Source organism: Engystomops pustulosus, chromosome 1 (assembly GCF_040894005.1).
Source record: "Engystomops pustulosus chromosome 1, aEngPut4.maternal, whole genome shotgun sequence".
NCBI classification, from domain to species: domain Eukaryota; kingdom Metazoa; phylum Chordata; class Amphibia; order Anura; family Leptodactylidae; genus Engystomops; species Engystomops pustulosus.
Window position 1 is genome coordinate 41297682 of NC_092411.1, and position 20299 is coordinate 41317980.

The 20299-nt window shown below is 41.5% G+C and overlaps 1 protein-coding gene across 7 annotated transcripts in view; it reads left to right on the top strand.

Annotated features, from left to right (window-relative positions):
- Positions 1-13788: 13788 nt before the first annotated feature.
- Positions 13789-20299, top strand: part of ATG10 (autophagy related 10) — an 89748-nt gene continuing 83237 nt past the window's right edge. For 2 of the 7 annotated variants that reach the window (XM_072139290.1, XM_072139282.1), the window contains exon 1: positions 16195-16242. The gene's annotated coding sequence lies outside the window, so the exon portion shown is untranslated. Of the gene's footprint in view, positions 13877-16140; positions 16243-18905; positions 18973-20299 lie in introns of those variants that run through there. The other 5 variants (XM_072139313.1, XM_072139304.1, XM_072139297.1 and 2 more) reach the window with 5 other exon arrangements.

Below are 20299 nucleotides of genomic sequence, written 5' to 3' on the forward strand. Positions count from 1 at the left end.
TGAAACCAGTGAATGGAAAAGCACATGTGAATGTGATGCTGTAAAATATTCCTACCAAGCCATAGCCATATGCTTAACTGTACCTAATGACCATATTGGGCCCTGCCATTCATGTGTCTGAAATAGTTCACTAGTCTTAGGTGAGGAAGCACTCGGGAGATTTATGACAAGTGCTTGAGAGCAAAACTCTTCTAGTTGCTCATGGCAACCAATCAGAGCTCAGCTTTAATTTTCCCACAGCAGTTTATAAAATCTCAACTGAGCTCTGATTGGTTGCTGTGAGTAACTAGAACCGTTTCGCTCTAAGACAGTTTTGATAAATTCTACCCTATGACTGTTGCTGTACCAGTGGTGAGATACCTGAATATTTATTTGTACAAAAACAAGCATGCATGAAGGAAAAAAATTGTCTCTTTAGTGTCACTTTAACGTGTTAGTATAGAGGCAATTTTTGTTTCCTTTATTTTGTCAAGTTATTTAAGCAAGCAAACATCCCTAATAGCCTGATGCTTGCAAAAATTTGAATAATTGTGAAAAAAAAATTACTCATCTTTTCATGCATATCAAATATTTTTCAGAAAGAAATTATTAAAGTAAATCTACCATCAAAATCCATCATGATAAACCAGGGACAGACACTTACTCATAGATCCAGACACTGTGACTGTGGTAATTGTTGTATATTTGTTATACATGGCCTCCTTCCTTCTAAAATCAACTTTTAAAATTATGCTATGGATCTATGAGTAAGTGTTCTTTATTTCTTTAAGTTTTATATTTCCTTTAAAACATTTTGTATGGCTCTAAAAAATGAGGTACAGTAGTGTCAAATATATATATAAATAAAACATTCATTAATTGTGACGGAATTTTATTTGTGAAATTTTTGGATATAATTTTAAGGGGGTAAATGATCCCTAACTTTTAAACTAACTTTGCATAATTGAGTAATGCAAATAAATATATAATAAAATTATAAATGCTATAAAGTAAAAACTCTGTTCATCCACTTGTCTGGCTCCCCTCATTTGAAACGTACTTAGTACTGCAATAAAGTTATCAGGTTACATAGTATTCTATGTATCCTCTGTGTTTCATTAATCATAAAATGGCTAAATATAGTGTTTTACTTTGTATTTCAACCCTGTACAATTCATAGATTCAACACAATTTGAAAGGATAGGTATAATTAAAGGAAATCAACCATTTAAAAAAATACTGTACACTGCTACACCTCTTCATGTTGATCCCGTTGGTGGTCTTCTTTAACATTGACATGCCGGGATCACCTAGAAAAGAAACTAATTAATTTGCAGCCCAGAGCATGGGGATAAGATGTCCGGCGCTCCGGTCTGCTAATTAAGCCTGCCCATGTGCGTGCATAATTAGCAGCCCAGAGCATATTGTCCCCGCACTCTTTTTGTTTTTTTTAAAGAGCCAAATCTCTGAAGAGTGTGCTAACATTAACAGTGAGCCCAGGGACTGGCTGTAGTGGTCATGTATCGGTATGGCAATGAAATAAACACGGACTGCTGTGAACAGTAGAGGTTTTTCATGCAAGGCCAAATGCACACAAACTTGTGCATTCTGCAGGCCGCATGCGAGGGAACATGAATGGCGATGTGGGCGCCAATGTCAAAGTCACTACCAATAAAAAAAATTGACCTCACAATACACAAAGATAGTAAAGAATAGTCCCTGATCTATCATAAGCCCATAGAGTAGTGGGGTAAAGGGTTTTTTGCGTTAATGGGGTACTGGGGTCTTATGTTAAGTGGCTAGCTCACGGCAACATTTCACTTATGTATGAATGAGGCCTTAGCAATGCTTTATATGCTAACATTTCCAACTGCTAGTTTAATGTCCTTAAAGGGGTATTCTTGCATTTCATTTAACTCATCTACTATATACATACTCTTCTTCTATTGGATGTTATTAAAATATATGTACCTGTGTACATGTGTGACAAACAATTCCCATAAATGTAGTAATTTTGTTCCTCAGAAGCAAGATTCTAGTTCTTGATTTCACAAAAAAAAAAAAAATTGCTTTTGCATATGAAATATCCAGGAGTGATTTCTCACAAATCCATGAGCCATTCATGAATGCTTAATCCAGGTGGTCAGGCAGGACTGAATAGCACATGTCTGTCCATTGCTGCCTCTGGTCCGGGGTGGTCATATCCATGGAAGCTATCTGGTTTGTAAGGGACGACAAGGCTACATTTATGGGAAATTTTCTTCACACAGGTAATTTTTTTTAATGCCATTCAATTGAAGAAATGTATATGTATGGCAAATAAATTAAATTAAATGTGATTGCCCAGGTGAGAACACCCCTTTAACTTTTGGATTACCCCTTTAAGAACAGATTTGCTTGTTCAGAGGTGTTTATTCCTGCTGCCATGGAGGGTTAATTAATACTCTTTGTCAATAACTATGTGCTGGCTTTATTTACTTAGTTAAGGCAAATGAAAGCCCGACAAGTTATTTTCTAAAGAGGAATGACTTACTCTGTAGTCTAAACATGGTTACTGCCGCTGTGCTAACAGAGAGCTGGTTCCAGTGAGAGCGCAGGGACTGCGGAGTAGCTTATGTAACAGAGGGAAAGCGTGCACTGAATTTTTATAAAAGATCTTTGAAATGTGAGAGACAAAAACAGGCTTCATAATGGCGAATAACAATGGAGCAGACTGTATTAATAGCCTGTCTAGTATTGTAAAAATAGTTACCAGATCATCCGCTCATTTCATGTTTATTTCTGGCAATATGGTTGGTGCTTTTTATATTTAGGGGATACATTGATTGTAATAATATACCGTAAATAGACAATATGGTACATTTCAAATTTAAGAAAAATTGTTGGGAAACATTTATACCAAATTCGTGTCACTTCTATAGGATAATTTATAAATGCAGCACAAAAAGCGAATTTTTTGATCACATGACATGCGTCTGTTTCTTTATCACAGATCATATGTCACTACAGTAATCTTTAGTAGAACAAAATTCTCCTTTCAAAATACAGGTTACAATGATCGTTAGACCTCACCAACCAGAGTATAAGATTGTGTAGAGTCAAGAGTAAAGCCATAAATTCTGCTGATTAACCCCTTCAAGACCTTTTTTTTGTAAATTATTTTTGCATCTCTGTTTTTTTTACTTTACACTCCTTCCACAAGCCGTTATTTTTTAGATTTTTTCGTTTACAGAGCTATATTTTGGTTTGTTTTATGCAAGACAAATTTTATTTTCTAGTGGCACAATTTAATATTCTGTGCCATGTAATGGGAAGCTAGAAAGAAATTGCAAAGGTGGTGGAAGTTGCACCATATTCTGATAGGCTTTATTTGTAAGTCTTTCAGTGTGTGGTTGAGATGACACCTCTCCATTATTCTTTGGATCAGTACAATCGCAGTGATATCATATTTTTATAGTTTACTAATTTTTCAATATCTTTTTTTTTTAAATTCTGGCAACGGAGTAAAAAGTTTTCCAAAAAATGTATAATAATAATTTTTTCATATAGAGCACACAGATTACGCAGTTCTGCACAGAGCTTTGCCAAATCAGTCCCTGTCCCCAACGAGGCTCACCATCTAATCAACCTACCAGTATATTTTGGAGTGTGGGAGGAAACCGGAGGAACATACAAACTCTTTGCAGATTTAATCCATATCTTGCATATTCTTTTAGATGCAAACTGCTTGCACAGATATTTAAGAAGTGTCCGAGCCACATTTGTGGCGCACGTGACCGTTTTGTGGCGTGGCTGCACTATTCTTCATGCAACACAAATTTCTGCACTAAAATGGGCGTTCCGGTGCTGAGTCAGACCCTGCGGCACATTGGTAGGGGGACTCCTACTCCACCCGAGCTTCGGTCCTGGGCTTTTGTATAGCCCACAGGTGTGGTTCCCAGGCCTTGTCAGAGCCTGATATAATCTGCAGGCCAGAAGCAGTAGGAGAGCCACTACCTGGAGAACTGAAGGCTAAGACTGAGTTCACACAGCAAAGGTAACTGAGTGCCTCCTGTACTACTGCTGGCCAAGAGCGTGTGCCAGGCAGCCTGGTACCCGTATAGCTAGGACCTGATATTGTATTAGGCAGTGCCTAGCCGGGCAGGATTTATTTTTGTGTTGCTTTATATGTGCCAAAACCAAGGCTGAATTTATGTTGTTTACTGAAGTGTGAATAAAACACTTTATTTGGACTTTAACCCTGCATGTGTCCCTGCTTCCTGCACTACTACCAGGCATCTACCTGAGCAATTCCTCACAGTGGTTACAGAAGATCACAAGACTCATATGATATGGTACTAGGATTTGTTTGAGTCCGATCATTTAGAAGCAGTGCTAGCTTCATTTTACTTGAGATTGTCAATGCGATCTCTCTGATAATATGAATGCATGCTCATTGGCCATGTACAAATAATAATTATAAAGTACATAATATAGAAAAATGAACCTTCATTTTGTGCCAAGAACATTGTAAGCAGGGATTTAAATACGTAACATTATTTGTAGGAAACATTATAAAACAGAACAGTGGAAAAGTGACACGTTAAGTTAATAAACATACATTAAATCCTTTCTATAGTTCATGCCGTTAGAGGAGCGTGTATCGTAATGCATGATCCAAATGGCTTCACGCATAGTCAGCTTTTTAACTTAATCCACAACTTGTTCTTTAAAAGGTATATGTTCAATCGCCATGACTACTATGGAGTTAGTGATCCTCCATGAGAGTGTCCGAAGTGTTTGAAATACAGGCAGTCCCCGGGTTACATACAAGATAGGGTCTGTAGGTTTGTTCTTAAGTTGAATTTGTATGTAAGTCGAAACTGTATATTTTATCATTGTAATCCCAGACAGAACTTTTTTGGTCTCTGTGACAATTGAATTTTAAAAATGTTGGGTTGTCATAAGAATCAGGATTAACACTAAAGCTTCATTACAGACACCTGTGATAACTGTTACAGCTGTTTATAGTAGCCTAGGTCTAAAGTACAATAAATTACCAATATCCAGAGGTCCGTTTGTAACTAGGGGTCGTATGTAAGTCGAGTGTTCTTAAGTAGGGGACCGCCTGTATAGAAACAATTTAACGTATGCTTATTAACTTTACATGTCACTTTTCTATTGTTTCTTTTATTTGTATTGTTCTATTTATTGCTTCTGGTTTGAAAAAAAAATTCTAAAGTTATGGTGGTTGAAAGGTGGCGAAGCAAAAAAGTTTTTTTCCCCAAAAAAGTATTTCATTATCCAAAAGGTCATAAGAGCAGTGAGACTATGGAACTCTCTGCCGCAGGAGGTTGTTATGGCGGACTCTATGTACATGTTCAAGAGAGGCCTGGATGCCTTTCAGGAGAGAAAAAATATCACGGGTTATGGGGATAAAACATTTATTTAATTCTTAAAGGTTGGACTTGATGGACTTGCGTCTTTTTCCGGACTTATATACTATGATTTAAAATATATATATATGTAAATTTGATATTGCTGCATATGAATTAACCCAGAGAAAAATGTTAGTACCGTATGTTATTAAGGTTCAACAAGATAAGCAGAAATGTTTTATTAAATCATTATTTTTTTTAAATATACTTTACAGAAAGACTTAATAAAAGTTCTCTAGTAGGGCATATGAAACCCAAAATGGTGCTATCATAAACTATATTTCGCCCCTCAAAACAAGACCACATACAACTATAGTGACTGAAAAATATAAAAATGATAGCTTGTCAATAAAAAAGAAAAATAGCCTGGGCATTAACATGGAAAACAGGTGCGAATAAGGGGTTAAGGGGGTATTCTCGTCTGGGCATTCACATTCAGTTTCATTGATCTGCCATATATATACATTCTTCAATTAGATGTTATTCAAATTGTTTTACCTGTGTGAAGATAATTTCCCATAAATGTAGTGACATGGTCCCTTAGAAACAAGACTGTGTGTTTGGATACGACCACCTCTGCTGGAGGGATTGCACAAAGAAACAAAAGGTTTTTGTATATGAAATATGCGTGAGTTACCGCATGTCGCACAGCCGTCCTGTGTTAATGAACGCTGAAGCCAGGCAGGGAAGTAGTGGCATGTCTGGCCACTACTGCCAGAGTGCTGGTTGGTCGATATCAAAGGAAGCTATCTCATTTCTAAGGAACAACATGGCTACATTTATGATAAATTATCTTCACACAGGAACATTTTTTTTAAATAACATCCAATTGTAGAAATGTTTACATATGGCAAATGAATTAAATTAAATGTGGATGCACCTGAGTATGGCATTTACAAACGCAATGCAAACGCCCAGGGGAGGGGCTCATTCAGTTCCTATGCGTTGAATTGTGTCTGCAATTGCAATTCATTTGGAAGGTGTAAACACAGCCTGATTCTGGCAGCCTCCAGGTGAGGACAGAGGCAGAAGTCTAGCTTTGTAATCTGCAGCTTGTATCCAAGGTCATAGGAGTTGAGCTGCGGTTCCACAGGCCAGCCATAGAGAACGGAGATGTTAACCTCTGCTATAGTTATCAATATTATCAGCCAGTTATTATCCTGTGCTTTCCATTTGTTCCCATGTACAGTGATTCTGTATGTGACTTCTGATCTTAACCTTGTCTTTTTCAATGTTTTTTTTTTTTTTTTTTTTTTTTAAATGCACAGTTCTTTGCAACTTGGTTGTGGTTGCTTCACTCCTGGTCTATATAATATTCCCTACTGTTTTGTGTTTATGACTAATGGGAGCTCTGTCTCTAGTGACTTCTAGTTATGGGGTTTGTGCCTCTGCAACATCCCCCCAATGGGGCCTACCCTTTCTTCGGTGGTTGTAGACAGGCGGGGCCCAGAATACCGGAGTGGCTGGCTTATGGGAATTCCTGGGTGATGGACGATGGGGAGCCCGTGATGGTGAAGCAGCCTATGTCACGGGTGCCTGCGTTCTGGGTTGCAGCCACACCCGTTCCCCTCACTGTTTGGTTGCCCCTGCGACCCACATCCTGGGTTGCAGGCACACCCTTGCCACTTCGCGTCCCCTGGCTCCCCTCTCTGCCTTATCTGTACACACTCCTGCTCAGGCAGCCTGGCGTGTGCGTCACCACCTCCTAGGGCACTCGAAGATTTAAAGGGCCAGCGCACCGCTAATTGGTGCTGGCCATTTCTAAGAAATTGATAAAAGCCAGCCTCACCCAGCATTCCCCGCTGGGTCTTTGTGCCTAGTGCCTCAGAGAAAGCTGATCCATGCGATTTACTGTGTTTCTGTATCCCAGTTGTGACCCCGGTTCCGTTCTTGTCTCCAATCCTGATCCTGTGTTGCCTGTCCCGACTTCTTGCCTGTCCACGACCACGAGTTTGCCTGGCGATTCTGTACTTCGCCTTGACCGCCAACAAGGACAAAGTCCTGGTGGTACCACGCCGCAACAAGTCCAACCCGCCAGCTTGGTTTACAATAGTACCCAATAATATTTTTGCCCTCCCAGGCGGTGGTTTCCAGCTGCAATTGCAAAGTTTACCAGGTCAGTAGCTTCTGAGTGAGTTACGCGGGCTCACCAGAGCTTGACAAGGAGAGGGCACAATTTGCAACAACTACCCACCCTATGCATTGGCAGGGTTGTTGCACCTCCATTCACCTTCCAAGAGGGCTAAGGAAAGGGTATAAAGTGGCAAACCCCCCTTTTTATATCTGTGACCCGGAACAATTGATTATTATCGCTGCATGGCACAGTTCTTTACTCTGCATGTGCTGCTTTCCTGGACATAGACTGCATGATGACATCACTGCAAAACCATTAGATAGATACAATCTGGACCTACTCCAGTTGACATCATCCTTTTAAAGATTATTGTCAGCCATTATTTGTTTCTTTTAAAAAGGGTCCAATTCACAAAAAAAACTGAAAAATAACAATACAAATTTCTAACTGATGGTTGTGACTTTGCTGGGGTCACAGCTAGTCTTTACTGCTTGATGTCTCTTGACACAGGAGATGTCTGCTCAGCCAATCACCGGCTGCAATGGTGACCCTCACTAAGTGATTGGCAGAGAAGGAATATACTGTCATTTTATGGCAACAAGTGAATAGATGGAGTGGCACAGCGGAAATAAGAGTTGAAACCCTGAATTGGGCAGAAGCCTCAAACACCCAGGTCACAGGTGTTTTTAAAACTTCCAAAGAACAGGCAGTATAGGCAGCACTGCTTGTAGAAAAAAGTGCTTTCATTCACCCAGAGCAAAAGTGCAATGGTTCAGCTCATCATTAGAGCTATTTTCACGCATGCTGAAAATGGTTGAATAAATACACCTTTTTCTACCAGGAGTGCTGCCTCTACTGCATGTTCTTTACTGTTTACATATTATGTGTGTTGAGAGACATCCGTAAGTAAAGACCAGCGGACTAGCGGTGTGAAAAAATAACCGAGCATCCTATTAGGCCGGGTTCACATGCAGCATTTGTGTTGCATTTTGAAATGCAATGCAAAAGCTGTGGGGGAGGGGCTTGGCTTGATTGCGATCACAGAACACCTGGTGCTTGTTTCCATTTCAGTGGAAACACTTATGCAATGGGCCAAGCCAAGATTCAAAAACTAATTCAACATGAAAACGCATTTGCATACATAATGCTACGGTATGTGAGCTGTAGTTGCTTCCATGGAGGTTCTCACCATATTTTACAATAAGTGGCCTCCACTTTCCTTAAAGGAAACCTTCTGTTGATTTGATGCATTATGAAGCAAACATACCTTGAGAATGCTGTAGCTACACTGATGCAGGATCATATCTTGGTTAGTCCCGGAGCTGAGTGGTTTTGCTGAAAAAACAATTATAACATTCTGGACCTTGGGAAAGCTGAATCAGGATGGCTTCCTCGATCAACACTGAGCTTGTAATTACAAATGGAGGCTAGTCAAGCATGACTAATCAACCTGAGCTGGATCACTCATACACAGCAGTTGGGGGATGGTGCAGCAATTGATTATTTTGTCTGGCAGGGAGAGGAGTGGTTGCATCCTCCTCTCCTGCAGAGAAAAATCACAGGTTAAGAGAAGCGCAGAAGCAAGCGCTGAAGGAGCCATAGAAGGCACAGAGCTTCATTATCATAATGTTATATCTGTTTTATCAGCAAAACCACTCAGCACAGGGATTAAACAAGATATGATCTTGCATCAGTGTAGCTACAGCATTATCAGGGTATGTTTCATAATGCATCAAATCAAATGGTAGATTTCCTTTAAAGGCTGTTTTGGTACTCTTGGCACCAGATGGTCTAAAAATGATAAAGAATCAATACCCACCGCCAGGGCCGATTCTAGCATATTTGCTCCCTGTTAAGTAAATGTTGAAAACTTTACTAACAACTAACATCGCCACAGGCAGCTCCCTGACACTGTGTTACTGACTACAGGATCTGAGAGACATTAGTGGCATCTAGCACCTTATAGATGACAATCTCTTCCATCAGGGGGACTTTATTCCTGGTTCTTCAATCCATGACGTATCACTGCTGAATTCACTGGCAGATGTCTTCAGCTCCGTGCAGCATCTCCACCCGGCGTCCCTAAAAATACCACAGTCATTTACAGTATAAAGTCTCCTGCATAACAACACTGCGCTCCTAAATATTATATACCCCTCACAGCACAACTGACCGCACTCTCCCAACATATAAAATATCCCTTCATGTATATTTCTACTGAAATTATAGCAGACACAGCACTAATCAATATACAACACCCCCAATTTATTAATACAGACCCCCTAACATTTGGTTTAAATGATGCAAAGTAATCTATGGTATCCTATAACTAATATATCCCACCCTGTTATTATGTTACATGAATTTACATACAGTGCTACCCTGACCAATGTGAATATATAGCACCCCCTAATATACAGCCCCCCAGCTTAGTAATATACTGTATCCCATATACAGCCCCCCAGCTTAGTAATATACTGTCTCCCATATACAGCCCCCCAGCTAAAATCTGGCCCCATATAATATATACTGCACCCCCCCCCGTATAAAACAATTCTGGCCCCATAAAATATATACAGTACCCCCCCCCCCCAGTATAAAACAATTCTGGCCCCATAAAATATATACAGTACCCCCACCCCCCAGTATAAAACAATTCTGGCCCCATAAAATATATACAGTACCCCCCCCCCAGTATAAAACAATTCTGGCCCCATAAAATATATACAGTACCCCCCCCCCCAGTATAAAAAAAATTCTGGCCCCATAAAATATATACAGCCCCCCCCCCAGTATAAAACAATTCTGGCCCCATAAAATATATACAGTACCCCCCCCCCCCAGTATAAAACAATTCTGGCCCCATAAAATATATACAGTACCCCCCCAGTATAAAACAATTCTGGCCCCATAAAATATATACAGTACCCCCCCCCCAGTATAAAACAATTCTGGCCCCATAAAATATATACAGTACCCCCCCCCCCAGTATAAAACAATTCTGGCCCCATAAAATATGTACAGTACCCCCCCCCCAGTATAAAACAATTCTGGCCCCATAAAATATATACAGTACCCCCCCCCCCCAGTATAAAACAATTCTGGCCCCATAAAATATATACAGTACCTCCCCCCCCCCCAGTATAACACAATTCTGGCCCCATAATATCCATATAATGTATACAGCATCCCCCCCCCCCACACACAGTATGCAACAAATATGGCCACATAGAATGTATACAGTACTCCACCCCTCCCACGATAATGACACCTCCCCACTCCCCCTTATTGGCCACATTTAATTAATGAAAATACATGAAAAATAATAATAATCATACTCACCTCCAGGCAGCTGCTCCCTCGGCGCGCGGGACCCGTCTTCACGTGGCTCTCCTGTGAGCCGCGGCTCCGCACAGTGACACAGGCGCATGACGTCATGACGCCTGTGTCGCTGATTGGAACGGAGCGACGCAGCTGCCAGAAAGGCGCTGCGTCGCTCCGCATATAAATCGCGCCTGTGTCTTAAAGAGACAGGCGCGATTTATTTAGCAGGTGGGCGATTCGGGCGTTAATGGTGCCCGAATCGCCCACTTTAGAGCGACGAATTTCAACACCCTTTACAGGGATCCGCATTCTGCCGCCTGAGGCGAGATTTTCATCTCGCCTCATAGCAGATGCGGCCCTGCCCACCGCCTCTGATCCAGTTCCTCATGACACAGGAAAAGCTGGGGTAGACCAGCGGTAAGGACAAAGGTGAGTATATTCTTTATTATTTTTCCACTACCTCGGTTCAATAGCATAAACATTTAACCCCTTCCCGACGGGTCCCGGTGCGTGGAGAGGGCTCACAGGCCAAGGCCTCTCCATAGCCGGTAAGTCTTTGCTGCATAATGCAGCATAATGCAGCAAAGGCTTACCGGTAACACCCGCGATCGGTGCTAGCACCGATTGCGGGTGTTCTCACCTCGATCGCTGCCGCCGGTGGCTTCAAAAAGATGTCGGTGCATGGGCTAATTGCACATTGTAATGAATGGGGAGTAAAATCCACATATACTACAGTATGGCAGTATATGGTAGGATCGATCAGACAACCTAGGGTTAGAGTACCCTAGGGAGTCTGAAAAACAGTAAAAATAAAAAAAAGTTAAAAAAAATAAATTAATTAAAAAACCTAAAAATTCAAATCACCCCCCCTTTCCCTAGAACTGATATAAAAAATCTATCAAAATATAATAATGTTTTTTCACTGCGTTTAACCCCTTAACGGAAAATAGCGTCCAAAGTTAAAAATGGCCATTTTGCCATTTTGAAAAATCTAAAAAAATTTATAAAAAGTGATCAAAAGGTCGCACAGTTCTAAAAATTATAGCAATGAAACCGCCGTCAAAATTCACAAAAAATGACATTACCCATAGCTCCGTACACCAAAGTATGAAAAAGTTATTGGCGCCAGAAGATGGCAAAATAAAAAAAAAGTTTTTGTACAGGAGGTTTTAATTTTTTTAAATGTATGAAAACATTATAAAACCTATACAAATTTGGTATCCACGCGATCGCACCAACCCAAAGAATGAAGTAGACATGTCATTTGGGGCACACAGTGAAAGCTGTAAAATCCAAGCCCACAAGAAAACATTGCAAATGTGTTTTTTTTACCATTTTCACTGCATTTGGAATTTTTTTCCCGCTTCCCAGTACACCGCATGGAATATTAAATACCGTCACTATGAAGTGCAATTTGTTATGCAGAAAATAAGCCATCACAGAGCTCTTTTTGTGGAAAAATAAAAAAGTTATAGATTTTTGAAGGTGGTGAGTGAAAAATGGAAGTGAAAAAACTAAAAAAGGCCAAGTCGTTAAGGGGTTAAAGAACCAGACAACCCCAATCCAGCCCTAGTGACTATACTGAGGACTGCCACATGGAAATCCTATTGGAAAATATCATACCATATCACACATATTTCAGTAGTTGAAGAATTTCTATAGGATTTGCACCCCGGTCTAGTTAGCAAAAATATTGCAGCTTACAGGATCCAGGTGAGAATCACACAACGAATAAGCAATTCCCACCCTTTACTAAGCTCCATCTCTTTTAATGCACCAATAAATGGCGGGAGACTGTTTTTTGATTTAGGAAAAACATTTCATAACCGAATTGTAATGCTTTTTTTTCATATTTTTCAGTAACGTAAGAATGACAAATACAATAATCGAAAGTGAATAACATTGAATGTCTTGTTACAGTGGGTAGACAAGACATAAAGTGATATGTTTTAGGCAGCCAGTGCATAGCCATCTCTTCAAGGTAAAGTGTTTCAAGCAGGAAAAATGGAAAATCATAGGTATTTGAGTGAGGGCTAAATTGAGATGGTTAGGCAGCTAGGCCAGAGCAGCTCTAAAACAGCGGGTCTAGTGCCGTGGTCTTTAGTTCTAGTGGTGGCTTAAGGCCAGTTCCACACTTGCGAGTGTGATGCGATGAACTCGCATCACACTCGCAACGCATGCTGCTCGGAACACACGGCCCGACCGCTGCACACCGGGAGTGAACTGACATGCTGAGTTCACTCCTGGTTTGCAACGTTCAGGCCGTGTGTTCCGAGCAGCATGCGTTGCGAGTGTGATGCGAGTTCATCGCATCACACTCGCAAGTGTGGAACTGGCCTAAGGCTACCATAGGCCTGGGTTGTGTACAGATGGTGGGGCCCACTGGTCTTGAGTTGTACATACTGTACAATTAGACCCCTACCCCAATCCCCGCTATTCCACAAAAATAGTCACAATTTCAGACTATTTACCCCAATACGGCATGTCCAAAGGGACAGAGGCTAAGGGGCAGAGTAGGCTAGCCTGGGGCATTCCTGCTCCGTGCAGAGCAATAGCAGAGATTGTATATCAGGCAGGACCTTGCACACAACTCCCTTGCCATACACTGGCTGTTGGATATATCCGGAGTTGGGGGCCTCTCGATGTATCTAGCGAGTAAGGTGGTGGGGTTTATATCATATGCTGGTGCACCATAATAATTGGTCCATATACATGAATAAATCAATTGACAATTCCTCTTTAAATTGTGAATCAAAGGAGCAAAGTGACTGCAGATTCATTGAATTATAAATGTTTTTTCTCTTTATGATATCCTTTATTTTCCAGGACAGCATACCTACCTTTTTAAGTCATTCGATTTTGTTTCAGTTTTATATTTGCATCTGCTCACATTTAGTGTCTTCATTGTGCTTACAAACACCTCGTGTTTGGGGCTAGGCCTGATTGCCAGAGGCGGACCAGCCATGAGGCACTTGAGAAAGTTGCCTCAGGTGGCGCCCTCTTCCCCCCCTTCAAAGCACAAAACCTGCAAAGCGCTGCCTGGAAGACAAGAAGACAGAGCCGTCGGGAGAAAAAGCTTGAGGTAAGTATAGAGTTGTTTTTTTCAAGGGGCTCTGCTGTGGACATTTCATTAGTAGGGGGTTATACCATAGACATTTCATTAAATGGGGGCTCTGCAGTTGTCATTTTTTTAAAGGGGGGCTCTGTAGTTAAGACTTCTGTGTCTCCCGGTGAGAGTGTGGTGAGCCACTCGTCTTACTATGGAGGGAGGAGGGGTGAAGAGAGCTCCTCCTTCTGGCTCTGTGCTTGCCCTGCATCTGATCTGGGCGAATACACAGCCTTCTGCATTTTATCATGTGGTCTTTACATTGCATTTTGGAACACAATACAAATATTGAGGAGAGAATTGCCAAATGACATTGCTGTTAACACTGTGTTACTGTGTACGTTTTGTTAACATTGTATTAAAACCTTGTTTGTGCACTGCATTGATATTGAGTTTTGTAAATTCAAATGTCAACAGCAATGTAAATAGGCACATTTCCTCTCCTTAGCTGTGGTATTACTGTGAATGCTGCCTTAGGCTACATTCACACTGCCGTATGGGGGACGTATATAAGGCCGACGTAAATACAGCAGATATACGTCCCATATAGATGGCTCCGTACCCCGGAAAAAAATAGGACATGTCCTATCTCTCTCCGTAGCACAGCGCCGCGTGCCATATGTTCCTATGGAGAGGGGCGGGGTCGAGGTGCGTTCGCCTCCTCCTCCTCACCAAGCGTGCTACGGTGCGGTGGGCAACGGCAGTGTGAATGTAGCCTTAAGGTGATAGCACACGTGGCGTTTTTGGCCCGTTTTTAGTTGTGCGCCATTTATCTTAATTAAAGAATGCGTTTTTTTACGATCTGAAAATGCACAACTAAAAACGGCCTAAAAACGCCACGTGTGCCATCACCCTCAGGGTGTGCGTTCATATGTGGCATTTGCATTGTCTTTACAAATGCAATGCAAACATTCTGTGGGCCGGGGTCCACCCAATCGCATCTGCGCTTCCAGTGAAATGTATATGATTATTAACCAGCACCAGGTATTTTGGATGTATACAATGCAATACACTGATGGCTTGTTAATAATCTTATGCATTCCACTAGAAGCACAGATGCAAATGGGCCAAGCCCTGTCCCTTGGCGATTGCATTGCCTTTGTAAACGCACTGGAAATGCCATGTGTGAGCGCACTGTAAGGGGGGTGCTTACACTGTGCATTCTCAATGAATTTTTGGTGCTTTTAAAACGCACCGTGTGACCGCACCCTGTGGACTGATATACAAAACTGCAATAAACAGCCATATTATTATAACAGTTGGCACATGGCTGCATTAAAAAGTTTTTAGTGGATCAGTAACCATATTCATGTACAGGTAACATTATTGTGAGGAAAAATTAGAAGTGGTCAGACCTAGAAAACATTATACAATATATAAATATTTACAATATATACATCTCCCAACTTCTACAGCCCCCCCCAGCAGTTCCCCATCCTATTGTGCAACCCCAGTATCTCCCCCTCATATTATTTCCTCCAAGCAGCTCCCAAAAATATTACCCCCATGGAGATCCCCCACAGAGGTAAGTACACCAGGTACTGACCTCTCCCCACTACCCCACTGTAGCTTTTCTCTCCTCCTCTGGTGCAGGCAGGATGACATCATCACATCACGTCACATAGCAGCAGAGGCACAGAGTTTATCTGCATTATCACTGTATTCACTGTTAATTCCCCAGGATATATCTGCACCCCTAACCCAACACCATGATGTGATAACACTCCATGTTTTGGGAGGAGTTCAAAAGAAACCAATCAGATAACAACTGCTACTATTCCTTATGTCAACTGACTCTATGAAGTCAGACTAAGTTTGGATACACCCTGAAATAACAGGAACCACACAGTTCTAGGAAAAGATTTTACAAAAATAGTTTTATTTTTATACGGAGCAAATGTATTTACTAAAACAGAGGAGAGGTCAGGAGAGGTGACATAACTACAGAACTCCACACATGTCCATCTCTTCATCAGTGCTTTCTCTGAGGTTATCTGCCCTGGCAGGATCCCCAGACCAGGGGCTGATTATGCAGTATACTGATAGATTGTATACAGTATAAATAGAGACACAGTCTTCTATTCCGGGTTCACACGAGGGTCAAGTTCAGATGTCTTCAATTCTTATTTTTAGAATAATATATATGTCACCCACGTAACTGTGAAATTCAGCTAAAACAATGATGTCATGGTGTGCACATTGCACTACATTACAAGGAGATGATTATAGTAGAGGGGCTCATAATCTAAACAGTGCGGTAAATTAGACCGGCTGCAGTATGCAGGGTATTACGGTAGAGAAGCAGTGCATGCTGGGAGAGGCATGCTAGAGCAGGAAGACATGTGAGTTGTGTTTGTGTTTCTGTAGAGGAAATGTGCTGGATGTCATTGTATCAAATGTGGCTGAAATATAAATATACAGATAATTACATATAAAGACACATTAATACATGTATCATATAGTGCAGAGATAGTACAATAGTGCAATTTATACACATTCCACCACCTCCATCAGGGCTCAAAAACAGGGAGTTGTAGTCCTGCAGCAGCTGGAGAGCTGTGAACACAGGGGATGTCACAATCCTCATCTGCAGTAATACATAATATGGCCGCTGTTGTTCTTGAACTACTCTTTGAAGCGCAATGCAAGCACTTCAGGGAGGAGTGAATCCTGAACACAGATCTGTCTGGAAGTGGAAGAACATGGCTGCTTTCTTCCAAAAACAGCGCCACATCTGACTATGGTTATTGCTGGTATTGCAGCTTATTATAGAGATGAATGGAGCTTAAAGAGAACCCGTCATGCAAAATAACCCCCTAAACTAAATATATTTTCATAAACTGCCATTAGAGAGCATTGCCTCTATCCCTTCATTGTCCCTCTACATTCCTGTAAACCTAAGCAATGAGGTCCTAAAGCTGTATGCAAATGACCTGTGAAATGTCCAATGAAGCATTAGCATATTCAAGCTGTCCACCTTATTCATGAGTGGGCGGCACAGCCACACCCCTATTGCATGACTGACAGCCTGTGTAATGATGTGAGGCTGTATAATGATGTGAAGCTGTATAATGATGTGAGGCTGTATAATGCTGTGCTTCCTGGTGCTGGTGGCAACGCCCCCTGCAGCCTGTGTGTGCATGTGTGTGTGTATAGGAGAGATACAGCAGCTCCAGGCAGCCATGTTACAGCAGAACATGTCAGATTCATGTGTAGCTGATGTCTGTGTCTCTCACCTGTATATTAGAAGGATGCAGCATGTCAGCAGATGCAGCACACACACTAGCCATGCTTTACTATACATTACACACAGACATGAGCAGGGGGAGGAGAGGGGAGGGTAACAGGGGTGACATCACTGCCTCTGACCATGTGACCAGCCTCATTTACATGATAAAGAATAGATGATTTTACAATGGATAATGTATGAAATAACTAGATAATGTCTGGGATGGGATCCTTGTGAGCTGCTCCAACAGGTAGTAGTGACAGGACAAGTGACACAGACTTGATGACAGGTGTCCTTTAATTGCAATACCACGAAGAGGAGCTGTTTTAGGAAGATAGCTGTCAAGTTTTACAAAATCCGGACAACCCCTGCAATGTTTGCATTTAGGAATTAGCAATACATGTTTTGCTTTGTTGCTAGTTTCCGTACTCCAGTCAGTAACCCAAAATAATTTTTTGTTGTCAATTTATTTTATTCAAAAAGGCTTCACAAAAAAAAGTTTCCATGTCACCACATTTCTGTAGCTAGGGGCTGTGTTTGGGATTGTTTTTTGTGGGAAAAGTTATGTTTTGAGTAACAATCAAGTCCATTGCAAGAAGCTGCACATTTTCTGCTTCCCCGCACTGGCCCAACAGAGTTCACCATCTTTTTTTGTGCTGCAACTTTAACATAGGACATGCAACACAATTTGCATGTTAAATATAGCGCTCGATCTGATTCAGTCGGACTGACCGCTGGCACGTCCCTTAATTTCTGTCGCAGCTGCACCACAATAGCGGGACACAGGAGGCTAGAAAAAAAAAGGGCAGGGAGGGAACAAGTGGGAAAGATAGCCAGCATTGGCCAATAGTTTTTTGTACAATGGTAAAATAAAAATCAGCAATGACCTTATCTTTCTTATGGCTTTTACCTTTAAGACTATACAGGTAGTCCCCGGGTTACATACAAGATAGGTTCTGTAGGTTTGTTCTTAAGTTGAGTTTGTATGTAAGTCGGAACCGTATACTTTATTATTGTAAACCCAGTCAAAATTTTTTTGGTCTCTGTGACAATTGGATTTTAAAAATGTTGGATTGTCATAAGAACCAGGATTAACAATAAATCTTAATTACAGACGCCTCTGATAACTGTTACAGCTGTTTATTGTAGCCTAGGACTAAAGTACAGTAAATTACCAAAATCCAGAGGTCCGTTTGTAACTAGGGGTCGTATGTAAGTCAGCTGTTCTTAAGTAGGGGACCGCCTGTATATTGTGCTACAGGCTCCAACCAATGTGGGGATTGAGGGTACAGCTACACATGGCATTTGTATTGTGTTTCCATATGCATACTTGTTTTTACATGACTTGGAGTGGACTATTATTGTGTAAATTATTTTGTGCAATTTTTAAAACCAAATCCACAAAAATTCATTGCATACCGATGAAATAGACCACAAATCCTTTGTGTGTGCGTAACCTACCCTGTTGACTTTGTGGTTGTTGGTTCTTTGTGGATCGCTCACAAATAGTGGTGAGCGAACCGGTGGAAGTTTCATCAAGTTTGTCCAAACTGTAGAAAAAAATTTTGGTTCAAGTGCCTGACCTGGAAACCCGATTTCCAAACTTCATTGAACAACATGATAATCGGTAATCCTAGGGCCCTGTAGACGCTGCAGCTAAAGTCTTGTAACTTCCCTGCCATGCTTACTTGTGATGTGAACCTTGTGAGTGATAGCATTTCCCAATGCACACCTTATATTCTTCATAAGCTTTTGCTATAGGGCGGGGATGGTATGCCAAGAAAAGTAGTGGCAGCTGGGAATAACATATTGTGGGACAGCCGCTGCTATAAGATTTTTAAAGGTCTCTATCTTTTCCAGCCTGAATGGCAGTATTTCAAAGACCAGCAATTTTGAAATCTCCCATTCAGGGCCAGGGCTTGATGACGAGATGGGTCACACTTCAGCTTTTCATTCCGTTATTTGAGGGAGAGAAAGCTGAATGCTTGATTGGGATGGTATGGATTGGCTTTGTGAAGGTGGTGCTGTTGGTGGTGGCATCACATCCTTCCTTTCTCCTCCGGGGAGACAAGTGGTCTTGTTACTCAGAAGTCGGTGGTAAAGGCTGAGACAACTGAAACAGCAGAGTGAGCGACAGGTTTTTGGTATCTCAATCACTGCAGCTCATGTTTTGTTTGCCGGTCTCTGGTCATCCATGAGGCGCTCAGATTGTTGACACTTTAACCTCACTATAGACTGGCGGCATAGTGTTCAAATGGCACATGTTCTGGTGAAAATGTGCCATGCCTTGGCGGTCCTCTGGGCGAGCCTATGTGTGCTGAGTCCAGTAGTGTCTATTTAGCCCTGTATTGTTTAGTAGTGGCTAAGTAGCTATATAGCACCCTTGTGCCTCAGCTTCTTCCACTCATTGCCTGTGATCCATGCTGAGTCATCACCCCTTGGATCTACTACTGAGCAATCACTGCTGCCTTCTTTTTCAGTCTCCACATATCAGAAAGCTGCAGCAGTTAGCGTATGATCATTGTAGATGTCCAGCGATGGGCTGCTGTCCACATCCTCATCCTCTAACGCAAGTCATGGGCCATACACGACTGTATGTCTCCAACTGAGGTAGATGTATGGCCCACGAATTCCCAGCTAGGAGGGTCAACATAGAGCATCAGCATGTGGCTAAGATGGCTGTTTTGAAGGGGGGTGAGGTTGTAGATATTTCAGCAGAGGTGGAGTGGATTGAAGACATTCTGATGGAAGTTTAGACACTGTTTGCAATGTAACCTACCAGTGTCTCAACTTTATGTGGACTCTCCATCCTGCAATGTGCACTGACCTACAAGAATACTCTGTAATGTTGACAGAGTTGTAGCAGACACAGATATAGCAAGTCCTCTCCCTCCTGAACCAGCTATATCACCAGCCGCACCCTGGCCACATCCCTTTCCCTTATTTGCTACTCTCTTCATTTTAACACACTCACAGTTCTTCACACTGCACTATTAGACAGCATTGGTATAGAAATACAGTTACTGTCACTGTACCATTGGAACTGTGTAAATATAGAAATACAGTTACTGTACTATAAGATGATATGAGAGTAGAAATACAGTTACTGTCACTGTACTATTAGATGGTATGAGTATAGAATTACACTTACTGCACTATAAGAACGGTAT